This window comes from Pyxicephalus adspersus, chromosome 4 (assembly GCF_032062135.1).
Source record: "Pyxicephalus adspersus chromosome 4, UCB_Pads_2.0, whole genome shotgun sequence".
NCBI classification, from domain to species: Eukaryota; Metazoa; Chordata; class Amphibia; order Anura; family Pyxicephalidae; genus Pyxicephalus; species Pyxicephalus adspersus.
The window spans coordinates 48,451,918-48,466,450 of record NC_092861.1 but is presented as its reverse complement, the minus strand read 5'-3'; the positions used below and the strand labels follow the sequence as shown (position 1 = coordinate 48,466,450).

At 37.6% G+C, this 14,533-nt stretch overlaps 1 long non-coding RNA gene across 1 annotated transcript; it reads left to right on the top strand.

Annotated features, from left to right (window-relative positions):
- Nucleotides 1-2,458: 2,458 nt before the first annotated feature.
- LOC140328472 (uncharacterized) lies at nt 2,459-11,938 on the top strand. The gene is made up of 3 exons (XR_011920294.1): nt 2,459-2,538; nt 10,628-10,746; nt 11,076-11,938. It is a non-coding gene; the product is annotated as an uncharacterized lncRNA (long non-coding RNA).
- Nucleotides 11,939-14,533: the final 2,595 nt, after the last annotated feature.

Below are 14,533 nucleotides of genomic sequence, written 5' to 3'. Positions count from 1 at the left end.
GTATGAACTATATAACAAAGTTATAGTCATAGTTCTACAAAGATCACAGCAACGGCGCTAGGGCAGTGTTTCTTAACCAATGTCCCTTTAAAGGTTGCTGAGAGTTCTGTGGCCCCATTGGGGTGATGCACCATATTTATACTAAGTAAGTGGTGGGAAATCTAATATATTGGAGCTGACCCCCGAACAATAGGTAAATATTTCAGTAATATGAAAGAGCTATGATACCTTTGTTGTGGAATTTAAAAATTAATTTCTTTTACAATGCTTTTAACTACAGGTGCGGTGAGTGAATGATGGCATGTTTTAACACATTTTTATTGCTACTTTAATGTGCATGGCTTCAGCACAGGTTTATTTTAGGGCAGATCTAAATTCAATCACAAAAATCTTTTACATGTTAACTAAATTCAAAAATGTTATTGCTGCCATTTTGTTTCAATCAAGTTTTATTGAATTTTTTATAAAATAACAAATACAACATCATGCATTATCCAATGTGAATGCATAAACAAGAGAACAAAACATACATGTACTGTACTAAAGATATCAAAGTAAAAAAGAAAAGCTGAGAAAAAATGTCCATGAGGAGTAACAGTCCATTAGTTCATTAGTTACATGCCATGTCCAGCAGAACAATAAAAATATACCCGGAAAGGACAATATACCAGGACATTCACGTAATAATGTCACTAAACAAGAAATGGGGGGGGCAAGGGCAAACAACAAATACAAAGCCCTGGGGGGTATAGGGGAAGGAATAGATGGGTATGGGCAAGGTGGGGGAGGAAAGGGGAGATAAGGTAAATGAGGCAGGGGAACACAATCCTGGAATAAGGAAATTTAATTTCAACGTAAGAGGTCAAAGTGTTTATGTTGCTGATGTGTGACTACACTGTGATGATAAACACTAAGCAAACAAGGGGTATTAGGCATTTTAGAGAGGGGTCACAGTGCTCACAACTGTAATCAATTAGCTGATTTATTATATTTGCTTGATACATAAAGTGATGCAATGAGGACATTTTGAGTATCCCTGAAAGACATGCGCAATTTAAAAATTAACAAGTAGGTGCAAGTCTTATTTCTATGGTTTAAAAAAAATGAAAATGTTTTGACAACATGTTAAAAATGTATTCTTTTGTGTTTGTTTTGTTTATTTCTCGGTTTCAAAACATAGATAAAATTGAGGCGGTTGCTACATTGTGTCCTTCTGAGGAAGCCTTCTGGTGAAACGCGTCAAGGACGTTAGCACGAAAAATGTTAGAAGGAATATGGCTTATATTATGTACATTGTAATTTTCAATATTCATTGGCTCTTTATATGTTTTTAGGAAGTAAGGTTTAGCATTATAAAACTAATGAGATTTTCTAAAAATAATTTGTTTATTAAAAAGCACCTAAAAATCACAAGTTGGATAAAATTGGAATTTCATAGGGATGTGGTGCTAAAAAAATGGACAAGCTAATAATAATAATATTGGTCCACTGTCACCAATAGGCAGCTGTTCATGAGCGATGCTGTGCAGCTGGAGAATACATGTATACAGAAAGTGGCTAGTAAGAAAAAAAACATGGCAGGCATGTATGATACACAGTACTTAAACAAATGTTGTTATTATATTTTTAATACTATGGTTTAGATTTTTTTAAAATTGTGCAATAACAAATAAAATTTCAATTTTCTGTTTGCTTTGAGTTATTGTACATACCGTAGTAGTAGTTTTCTCTATACTCTAATTAAGCCCATCACCTGTTTATAACAAATTGTGTAGTTCTGCAGAAAATCATGTAGGTGACGTGTCAAACAACGCCGTCTGTTTGTTGTTGGCTTATCCGGTCTATTTATGTGAGTTTAATCATTGTCTGGAAATCTGTCTGCTTAGACTTATGACTGTCTGGTTGAATGTTTCAGAACACATTCACACCAGACCCTATATTTGGCTATGCAGCAGTACTGTTTTTTGTTTTTGTGCCCTTTATGAGGGTCTGTGCCCCTGTGTTGTGTGTCTGAATGTGTCAGAGCATCTCTTTGTCCTGTTTGTGTGCCTTTGTCTGCCTTTTACTATCTGGAACCAACATACAGGCACAACCTGATGAGTAATAGAGATACAAGCAGAGCTATACCAAGTGTACAGCCTGATAGATAAAACAGCTCAGGACAAGCAACCAAGTATGGGCAGGGGGATAAATAGGAATAAAGAACTGCAGACATAACAAGAAAAAGCTAGCTACTGCACTTTGTCAACCCCCCATGGGGATTACTTCCATGCAGATGGGTGCAGTCACAGAGACAGACATCCCTGTACAATGACCGACATTCTGGAAAAGAGACAAAGGTCCTGGTGGACAGGACAAAACAGAGGAACAAATAATGAATGACAGCCTTGGTATGCAAATACAGACACAAAGATAAACAGCCAGTCATAGGTAAAATTAAAGCAAACACTAGCAATGAGGTGGTGCACACACATATTCTACAAACAAGTTTTGCATGAAGACTAGACATAGCCCTAACAAGTATGTGAATCTTCTCTGGTAAGCCACATATAATAATAAGCCAGGCAATTCCTTTGTCGGCTTTGTGACAAATGCCTTCTCAGTACGCACCCCTGCGTAAAGACTTTCTGTAGTCCCCTGGAGCAGGGAGTACTTTGATATTTGGACATTTGCCTATTTCCCCTATGCAAAGTTAAAACTTCTTACTTTATTTCACCTAAAAGGGTTAACTGTTTAATACTGTGTAACTGCATTTTATATGTTGTGATATATATCCTGTTCATTATCACTGTATTTACATGGCTCTGTGGAAAGGGTTAATGAATACTGAAAAGCTGGTAATTTTCCACAGCTGCCATACAGTTTAAAGAAGACCATGTTTTGGAGGGGAAAATAAAGACCTATTTACCACCAAAAAGCAGACAGCCTGACCTTTTAAAATGTCTGGTTTTAGCTCTGTTGTTATGTCTGGAAACTTGTTTTTGTCTGGAAAACCTGCTGTGTCATTGCCATTGGGTATCATAGAAGGTCTAATGTAAGTCAATACCAGAGGGGAGCTGAAACAATGTATCTGTTTGTTGCTGAGCTGCTCCACTCAACCCTCTAGAAGGTTCTAGTCTAGCAAAAACTGTATATAGGGAGAGCAGTCAGAGCCCATAGTGTTGTTGCAATTAGGGACCAGTGCTTGGAAGAGGAGGCTGTGCCAGACTACTGAGTGACCAGAAGAAGTTGCTGAGACGGGGATATGCTGCCACAGACCCTGGATCACCAGCCTCGGACCAGGGTACCAGCCTTCTGTAGAGAAAGAGGGACAGCTAGTTCAGGCCTTTCCTCCGCATCAAACCCTTCTTCTGCCAGGGAGGAGACCGGAGAAGCCTAATACCTCGCCTGTATTGTTTTGTACCTGAATTCCTCCAGTAAAGGAGCACCCTGACTCTCTGGACTTATTTCCCATTGGGGTGCACCACGCCTTACCATCCCTTCCAGGTAGCAGCAACACGTGGTGACACCTCGACCGTGTCCAGGGGGACCTAACGTAGCATTGGGACACCCCAAACCCGGCCACTGCATTTCCAGCACCCTCAGCAACAGTCCACACACCAGCAAGCTGAGAAGGGCCGTCACAGGGCAAGGTTAACCACTCTGTTAGCCCTTGCCGGACACACTATCACGGGTACACTGCCACCAGGTGCTTAGATGCACCGTTACCTTTGGCAACCACAGTTATGTTTCTGCTTCTCGGTAATCACAATATTTATAGTAGTGTTTTTAGGGTAGCAAGTTACACTATTTTTATTTGGAGCATTCAGAGATTCAGCTTACACTTTTTATAGTGTTTATTAAGTAAAAACATACAAAAACAATTACAGAAAAATAAAGACTAATTTAATAATAACTATAGCAGGAGCATAAAATAAAAGGGAAAACTTGGAAATAATACTTAGGTAGAGTTGGTTTTACTTGGTCCAGGTTGCTGTGTAAAGTCCAAGTTTAAATTGGAGTCACTGGGCTCCCTGAAGTGCTGAATGTGTCAGTACCGTTGTCCTTAGCAACAAGGTGGTATCAGTGAGAGCTCCCTCTGCTAGATTTACATGGCTTTTTCTATGCCGACCACAGACGTAGGACTAATAGGATGATAGCAGGGTGGGGGCTGTCTGATGCGCATAGATTAGGATGCTTGTAGACCCAAAATGCCCCTGTTCTAGCCATTAATAATAATTCCATAATATAGGCTTTATGAAATACCAACCCCAGGATTAACAATTAACAAACAAAATAAAGAGTTCAAAGAGACCAAACTAGGCATGTCTGGGACTTATGGTTCACCAGAACAGGATAAATATGGTTTCCAGGCTTTCCTGAGGCCTAGGAGACTAGTTCTTGGTCTCAAAATGCTCACCATATAGATCCAACTACAAATCAGTCAACTACTACTTTATACAGAATGGTATATTAGGATTATAAAGTTTATTATTAAATGGGTTCCAAAAAACAGCTCAAGGTTCAATCTGAGCCTTATCTCAATCCTATGAGTCTTGCAGACACAAAGACCAGACAGTCACAGCAGGTGTTGTGACTAGTAGGTCTGGAAGGACCCTGGTTGTCAGATAAATAAATACCAGATAAGGGGAAATGTATGACCCCAGACAATTTCCAGACAAAGGCAAGAAAACAATTTTATATTTAAAAGGAAAATCAGGAATTAATATCAGAGGCATGTTTCTCCTAAAGCCTGTCTGCTTGTTTTAATAGCATAACCTTGCAGTATGTCTGATAAGGTCTAGTGCTATGGAAATTACTAAAGTGTGCTCCAATGAAAAGGTTAGAGAAGTATATAAAGGAAGTGTTGGCTGCCTAAAAATTAAAAATTAAAAGTTTAAATTGACTTGCTAGATGAAAAATGTAAAAGAAAGTTTATCATGCCAAAAAATAAATGAATACTTAGCTCCTGTTACCTGTCTCTAAACTGCTTTGAAAAGTTACATTTTCCAATGTCGAATGTCTGGGTCCCTGCTGTATGCTTTCCTTTCTTAAAAGTAATTTGCTATTTCTTAGCAAATGTTTTCAATCCTGGACTAGATCCATTCCAGGTTTGCTGGATCACCCAGCCTCACTGATGAAAGTGTATCCTTCCTCTCCAGCCATGGAGAGCTTTAATAAATCAGCCCCCTTGGTGATGTATTGGCCAAGAGATGGAACCATAGAGCAGGTGGAACCAGTCATCTGAAACTAATGGAACTGCTTATAGTCCATCCTTTCTTGTGAAGTGACTGGGGAGTACACAGCTCCAATCAATTGCTCTCTTGCTTTGGTTTACTGCATTAGTATGAAGGCTGTAAGTGACCCATACTGGGCCCTAGACTCTTACCTAGGTTACTCTTGATGATCCCATTCTGAAACAGTAGATAAACATTAATTTGTTTTTTGCATCAGTCATTTGTGCTCAGCTTTCCCCCACTTTAGTGTGGCTATGTCCTTCCTGGTCTTGTGGATCACCCCTCTTGGTGCAGATAACAAATGTACAGCAGTGTAAGCTCAGACACCATCTGGCACAGGACTGGTCAGAACAATGGAGTGCCAGGGTTGGGGAGAGTATAAAGGGTCAGGGGGTCAACTTTAAGGAGACATTTTGCAGTCTAAGCAAAGTATTTTACTATTTTTTTAGGGCCTTGAAGTGCATTGGTTTGCAAGTAATTCTTTTATGCCGTCTTCCATTTTATAAAGTCAGTTTATCAGATGTATCCAGTTATATAAGGCTGTATATTAAAAAACCTTCTAAATTATAACACAGGACAAACCTTAAATGAAACATAAGAAACATGAAAAGAAAAAAAATTGCATTGCTTTTTAACAGTGGCAACAGTGGAAAATCCCCAGAAATGTACTTCCCTGCCATGTGGTTGACTTATTGGTTATTATTTAGATACAAAAAACCCAGTAAATTTTAAAAGCAAGAGCAGAGCATCTACCGGTATAATTTATAGGAAAATCAGTGCAAACTGATCTGATCAGTAAAGCTGTCTCTAACACTAGCTAATGGCATATAAATAATGATATACAAAATATTTCTGTTGCATGTGTTGTTTTGTCAGAGTCTTTAGGAAGATGAATGTCAGTGCTTAATGACTGGCGTCGCTCATACAGGATTGGAGGTTTCCTTGGTTTACCTTTTTCTGGTCCTACTAGACATAACTGTCCTAAGAAACTCTCACAACACGAGATTTGTATTTTAAGAAGCCAGTCCTGACTATGTATACCTGCACCAAGCAGTAACTACACTGGAAAAGATGATGATATACAGTATGTATCTACATCAGCAGGCTGGTATTTGTTTCACAGGGTCGCCTGGACAGAAGAAGGAACATTGGGGGGACAAAATATTGATCAAAGTTATTACCGACCCTAAACCATCAAATCCATGAATACATGAATGCATTTGTTGTAAAAAAAAAAGTAATAACATTAAAAGAAAACAGTAAAAAAAACTCACTATACACCCCATACTTCAGTTACTTCTTTTAGGTAAGCTTGATGTCACCAGGCCTTCTCCTAGAATTGTAGCATAGCTGAGAAACTCAAATGAAGTAAGAAATGTAGACATACATTCTTGTGGGATATGAGATCCCACCTGAATGTCCAAAGACATCACCACTGGCTTCGTACTTTTTTCTTTGAATTACTTTACTTTGGCCTTCAATTAGGAGTTTTTTGTTCATAGGGTAGGGTGCTAAAAGATAAGAGGATCTTGCATTTACCTACAAACACTACATTAGGCCATGGCACAATATTACAGGGATCACTCTTAAATATAATATTATATATAGGAGTATAATATATACTTTAATATTAATATAGGAATCCTATCTAAGGTCATAGAACATCATTTCTTTCTCTATTTTTAGACATACACTAGCCGATTTTTTCTTGATGGTATTTTCAATTGATATTACTGTCACAATGGTTAACAATTATTGTCATCTATCAGTATTACAATTTTTCACCATTATATCTAATTCAGAAATCAATGGTGATAAAAAATTGGTTTTCCATTTTAATACGATTGTTACCACCTGCCTGAAAAAAAACCCTATTATATAATTATATGTTTTGAGCAATTCAAAACCTTAATTTAAATCAATCAAAATCTGCAATTCTTGACAATAGAAATCAATAAATTGCGGGCCCAATTCTGCTACCTTGTCTATAACTTAATTCTGCTTTAATCCATACTTTATCTGGTAGTGGGACAGTTTTCTGGGAATGTCAGGCCTCAGATGTGGTGGGTTTTTTTTAAGAATATAGTGGATAACGTTTACTACATTGTTTGAGTTTCAGTACAATGCACTGAGCTTTACTAGGACGATGAGATTCTGGCAAAGTCAACAAGTATTAGTCTATGTTTTGCATCTAAAGACAGGTAAAGACTGGTGGGATTGAACCTTCAGAGTTAAGGTATAGTGAAATTAGCATTAATGAGAGATAAAAACATCAAATATTTCAGATTGTCTGTCCTCAAAAAGAAGTACACATTACATTTTACAATAGATTGTTCACCAGTATGAATACATGTGTAGCTATATTTACCCCACCCCATAAATTGTCACATTATCTATTTGGTATGTACTTGTTTGCTATTGGTATGTAGGTCAGTGTTCTAGAATATTTCTTTAGGCTGCACAAACAAGCTGAAAAAATGTTTAAATACAAATACTTGCATGTATGGAAGATTTTATTACGTTTGAACTATGTATTTACCTTGTTTCTCCCCCTCACTTGATCCATTTGAAATATATACAGACAGGGTTGAATATCTTGCTACTGATGTACGTGATTTTTCTTACATATGTATTTGCTATCACTAAACATGTTTAAACATGTGCCTGCAGATCTAAGAAACAAATTAACCTGATCTAGGTAATTATGATTGGCTTAGGAAAATTTGTAAAAGCCTGTAGGCCTCCCCTATTAACAGATGATGACTTGGCAGGGGGGAGTTTTCTGTGACATTGCCATTGTTCTTTCTTGTCTCAGACCAGCCTATCACTCCCCTCACCTTAGGCAGAAAAATGCAAGGTTGCCCAATGGTGATGTGTAACTGTTTGTAACACCGATTACCCACCAGCAGATCTATGCATGTATGGTCCATTATCATCTCCAGTCTTTAGGTACCTTTACATATAACTGTGCCTCTTCAATTAATTTTCCTGAATAAATTCCCCTGCCCTCCACTACAAGCCCATTCAGCTTTCTGAACATCATAAATATTAACAGAAATCCTGAAATACATACTAACAAACTCTGTACAGTCCTCCTTGTGATTTAATCACATGCTCCCCTCTAAATAGGAGGATCAAATTGAAAATTACCAATCCTCCTCTTCAGCAGAAGTCATATAATCCATCAATAATGTGGTTTGTAGATTACAGTTAGTTATTTGAGGATTTTAGCAGATTTTATTACTTCTAGGTGGTTTGGGTAGCCTAGTGGGGTTGTTGTATGACATGATATCATTCACATAAATATTTGTAATAATAAAACTAATAAAAAAATGTTTCAGGGAAACTATGGCCAAAACATTTTTTTTCACTTTGGACAGAATGGCAAAAGCTTAAGGCTTCTGTTATATTTATATTACTACTAGTGGATTACCCGACGTTGCCCGGGTATTTAATTATTGCAATCTTATAATATAGTCCAAAAAAAGTATGTAAAAATATAAGCAAAAGGCACACTGTGCTGAGCAATACATACACACATACATACATACATAGATACAAATATAGCTCTGACATATACCCCAGCGCTGTACAAAGATCAGCGGTGCACTCCCATGAGTCTCAGTCATATGTCTAGCAAGTTTGGTTGAAATGTCTCTATGCCTTTCCGAGTGATGGTGAAACATACATACATCCATCCAAATATAGCTCTCACATATAGCACAGCACTGTACAAAGATGTCTGGTGCACTCGGGTGATGCAAATTTAGTGATGCGTTTCCTAGTGATGGTGGAACATAGCAAGTTTTGTTAAAATGTCTCCATGCGTTTCATCCAAATATACGTCTGACATATAGCACAGAGATGTACAAAGATGACAGGTGCACTCACATGAGTCTCAGTCATATGTATGGCAAGTTTGGTTGAAATGTCTCCATGCGTTTTGGAGTGATGGAACATATACACACACACACATAGTTAGGTCCATAAATATTTGGACAGAGACAACTTTTTTCTAATTTTGGTTCTGTACATTACCACAATTAATTTTAAATGAAACAACTCAACAAGCAGTTGAACTGCAGACTTTCAGCTTTAATTCAGTGGGTTGGACAAAAAGATTGCAAAAATTTAAAGCCTTTTTTTTCATTCAAGAATTCATTCAAGAATATTCCACTTCTTTGCTTTAATAAACTCCTGGGTTGCATTGGCTGTATGTTTTGGGTCATTGTCTATCTGTAATATGAAACGCCTCCCAATCAATGTGACTGCATTTAGCTGGATTTGAGCAGACAGTATGTCTCTGAACACCTCAGAATTCATTCGGCTGCTTCTGTCCTGTGTCACATCATGGATAAACACTAGTGTCCCAGTGCCATGGCAGCCATGCACGCCATCACACTGCCTCCGCCTTGTTTTACAGATGATGTGGTATGCTTTGGATCATGAGCTGTTCCACGCCTTCTCCATACTTTTTTCTTGCCATCATTCTGGTAAAGGTTGATCTTGGTTTCATCTGTCCAAAGAATGTTTTTCCAGAACTGTGCTGGATTTTTTAGATGTTTTTGAGCAAAGTCCAATCTAGCCTTTCTATTCTTGAGGCTTATGAGTGGCTTGCACCTTGCAGTGCACCCTCTGTATTTACTTTCATGCAGTCTTCTCTTTATGGTAGACTTGGGTATCGATACACCTACTTCCTGGAGAGTGTTGTTCACTTGGTTGGCTGTTGTGAAGGGGTTTTTCTTCATCATGGAAATGATTCTGCGATCATCCACCACTGTTGTCTTCCGTGGACGTCCAGGTCTTTTGGCGTTGCTGCGTTAACCAGTGCTTTGTTTCTTGGATGGACCAAACTGTAGATTTTGCCACTCCTAATATTGCAGCAATTTCTCAGATGAGTTTTTTCTGTTTTTGCAGCTTAACGATGGCTTGTTTCACCCGCATGGAGAGCTCCCTAGACCGCATGTTGTCTGTTCACAGCAAAATATTCCATATACAAGCACCCACCCAAAATTTACTCCAGGCTTTTTATCTGCTAAATTGATAATGACATAACGAAGGAATTGCCCACACCAGCCCATGAAATAGACTTTGAGTCAATTGTCCAATTACTTTTGAGCCCCTGAAATGAAGTGATTGTGTTAAAAAAGGCTTTAGTTCCTTGCATTTTTATTTTTTGTTCAACCCACTGAGTTAAAGCTGAAAGTTATTTCATTTAAAATGAATTGTGGTAATGTACAGAACCAAAATTAGAAAAAAAGTATCTGCCCAAATATTTATGGACCTAACTGTACATACATACATCCATTTTTATATAAAAAGATGTCATGCAGAAGAGATTACCCTTCTAATGTTCTGGAGGTGATCACTGTCACCAAGACATTGAGTAATAGAAATCCAACATTTTACAGATATTTACCTGACCAAGAGGTGACAAGAAATCTTCTAAGGAGGACACCTGTTGCAGTGAGAACTCCCTCCTCATTCTTTGAAGAGGTTTCTGCTTGCTTCCAAGAACAGGACATAAAGGGTAATCATCCCAATGTGATAATGACAGCAAAATAAAACTGACATGATATCATTGTTTTCTGAGTATTTCTGACTCTGCATCCTGCTCTATTTAAAAAGATGGTAAGGATTCTTTTTATTACACAAAGGTGACAAACCTTTACTGAGTTTCATCATTCTGATAAACATGGAACTAAAAATGGAGAAATAATTCAGAGTCATGTGACAGCAAATACAAAGATTATCCAATCTAAGAAACTTGTACAATTTCTGGTTTCTTTCCAGTTCTGCTCTGTGTTTATAGTCAATGTGTCCATGTGTTTAAATTAATTTATCGCTGTTTATTCAAAGGAGCCTTGTGGAGAAAACAACGAGCAAAGAAAAGAAAAAAGAGTCTTTTATGATGTCTATGCAGTGATCTGAGCCCTGTGTGTGAATCCTCCCTACCTCATTAACAGTTTTGTGGCCAGTACATTTATTTCCTTGACTAATTCATCCTTATAAAACCCAGTAAGGAAATTAAAAAGATCACAGAACAGGCAAACTGCCAAAGCTTTCCTATAAACTGTTGGATATTTTCTGGCTTTTTCCAGTGACAGGATATCCTCACCAATATCACAATTGTCTCACATTCTCCAAGTGAATTATCCATTTTGGAGGAAAACTTATTTTGGAATCCATCAGTAGGAAAATTGCAATTTTATTATTTCTTGGAATAAAAAACTACTGCAAACAATCCTCGCTATTAGGCTGCATTCGCTTAAAAGCATGTATTGCATGTTGGTGCCAATTATTTTAATGAGACCTGAACACAGCATGTCGCAGCACATACAGTGCAGCACATCACAATGCACGGCAATGCGCCCTGTTTGCTGCATTAGGCAGTCCATTTTATTGATATGGTGAATTATTGGATGCCACAGAGAGAACAAGTTAGAGTGTTTAACATAGGGGATTCAGTTTACAGTGTTTAGATACAGTTTACGTATGCCAAATTAGAATAAATCCACTGGCTTCTTTTGTAAAGTATTGAAAGTATCCAAGTATGTTAGTGGAGACAAGATAGTATTTGATATGTGCCCAAGAAAAAAGCTTAGAAAATTGTCTCCTAAACCTAATTTCAACTTTGACTTTGATTTTGTGTCAACAAGCTTTTGTTTAGGTCAGAACTGCTTTTCTTCCAAATCAGAATACAAAAGCAGATTGATGCATCTTGGAAGGAAGTCAAGCTCAAGTCAAATACACCTGTGCACTCTGTTCAAAACAAAAAAGAGTTTGTGTAGAAAAAACACATTACCTATCAGAAAATGTTAAGATTTCCCCAATGGGAAATCAGTTTCACTGTGTCAAACTTGTTAACAAAGCAGCTAGAAGTGCTACAGTATATAGTGATGACACAGAATAGGTACTGTATCTAGAATGCCTACCATCAACTTTCTGATCACAGACTGATGGTAATGAGCTGTTTAAAGTGTAAGTCACACAATGCAATGCGTCACCTCTAAAATTAGAAAAAAATCTGTTGGAACATAGTACAAGCAAACAGCTCGTTCTTGTGATGTCAGTGCAATATTCTGGACTATGTGTCCCTCAACACTTTCAGTTAACTAATTACATTCATGCCCGTGTAGCATGTAAATGCACATATCTCTTTTTGAACAATGGACAGCAGTGGTAATGGGTGGGAGAGTCACAAAACACAACACTTTGATCCACCCAACAGAAAAATAAGATACATTGATAGAAAAGTTGCTTTACACAGACAGCCTGTATGATGATATCATAAATCTATGAAAACTTTTTGAGTGCTCACCCTGAAACACCTATCCAAACCTTCTAAATTTTACTAAATTTACACATGCAACCTTTTCAAATTATCAATTTGTTTTCATTTTTAGCATTAAATGCACTTATTTTATAAACTTTTAACTCAGCGTTTCTCCACTTTTTTAACACAGGGGAACCCCTTAAAAAAATTTTTTGGTCTTCAGCTTCTGCTATATTTTACTATATCAACTGCTCACAGTATCTTAAAGTGATGGTCAATTGGAAGAACGCATCTTACATGTTTGGTCATTGGGATGACTACTACTCGTACAGATAGCCAGAAAGATTATTGGTGTCAGTTAAACTGACCTGAAAGTCACAAACTGCTCACTGCTCAAGGAACCCCTATTTCAAAACAAATAGGTTAACATGAAACAATTACAAATTATTAAGATTAATAACTATCCCTCTCCAATAATTGGTAGTACAGAAAATCCTATGTTACAATGACAGTACATGTGGTCAGTATATGGTCAGTGGTCATCATATGTAGTATATGCCAGTTTGTGTATGTGGTAGTGTATGAGGCCTTCGTATGTCGTCATCCTATGGCCATCAATAAAGCAACACATACAGTAATTTGCCAGCCCAACAAACATCTGCCTAAATTTTTATCACTATCTCAATGTGTGCCCTACTGGCTAAAACCTACAAGGTTTCACACACCAAACAAGTTATACAGAAATAGAATAGTGAGTAAATAACAGCTCTGTCAACACAAATAATTCACTCCTCCCCTGTTGTGTTAAGTGAAAATGTGATTTGTGAAACTTACCCCAGTACAAACAACAAAGTAACAACAGAGTTTATTAAAAAAAAAAAAAAAAAAAAAAGAATGTGATTTTTATGCCAATTTGCTCTATTTCTAAAATGTAATCAATTTAGAGTGATACATATGTACAACATGAAGAGAAATTGGATGAAGGATCATTTTATTAATTGAGGGGGGCCTTATTAAGTTGCGGTTTAATTTTAATATTGGAACATCTACATATTTAGGAACCTAGACCTAATTCACAAAGCTAAAACATCAGATAAAAATAAAAGTCTAAAGCTTTATAAGCCTACCCTAACCAGTCTCCCAGTCTCTGCTGCTGAAAATACCCCCACAGATTCTGTAACCACTATGCTTCACTGCTTGGATGGGGTCAGGCAAGTGATGAATAGCGTCTGGTTTCCTCACGACATAACATTTATTTAAGCCAAACAGTTCAGTCTTGGTTACCTCAGACTAGAGACTCCACTGTACTTTTGCAGTTTATCAGAATTTTTTTGTAGCCTTCTCCAGATCTTTGCTTTGCAACAATCCTGTCCCTGTGCTCTGCAGGCAGTTCCTTTGACCTCATGGGTTAGTTTAGGCTTAGTCTACACGGACTGTTTCCCCAGCGTTTAATGTGAGGCTTTTAAAGCCCATGTTTGAAGTCCCCATGCATTCCAAAAGGCTAATCTACACCAGGACGTTTCATTCAGGCACGTGTTTGAGCGTCATCTTAAACGTTGCTTGCAACTTTTAAAAAATTAAAACACGGGAAATGCAGTAAAATGCATAAAAATGCTTGAGAACCCTTCCATTGAACTCAATGGAGGCTTTTTCAAGAGTTTTTAGGCTTTTTATGAAAGCTTCTATTGAAAACAATGGGGGCTTTTATAGATGTTTTTAGCAGGACTTTGGACTCTGGAAGCCCCCTTTGATAAGACTCCCAGATTTCCACCACCCCACCCTGGGGAATGAGTACAGGGGTACAAAAAACCCTTACTCAGTCCATGAAAGGGTTAAAATATATGTAAAAAATAGGACGAGACTTTAATGTTAAATATTTTATTAAATGTTTGTTTGTGTTTTTTTTTTTTTTTTTACAGGTTATCCCAATGACGGGATGATTCCCACGGCTGCAATCATGACATGAGCACAGCCCTGGGACTCCTCCTGACAGTGAGGGATCGCAGGGCACTAGGGGTTAAATGAGGACAAGGACATTCAC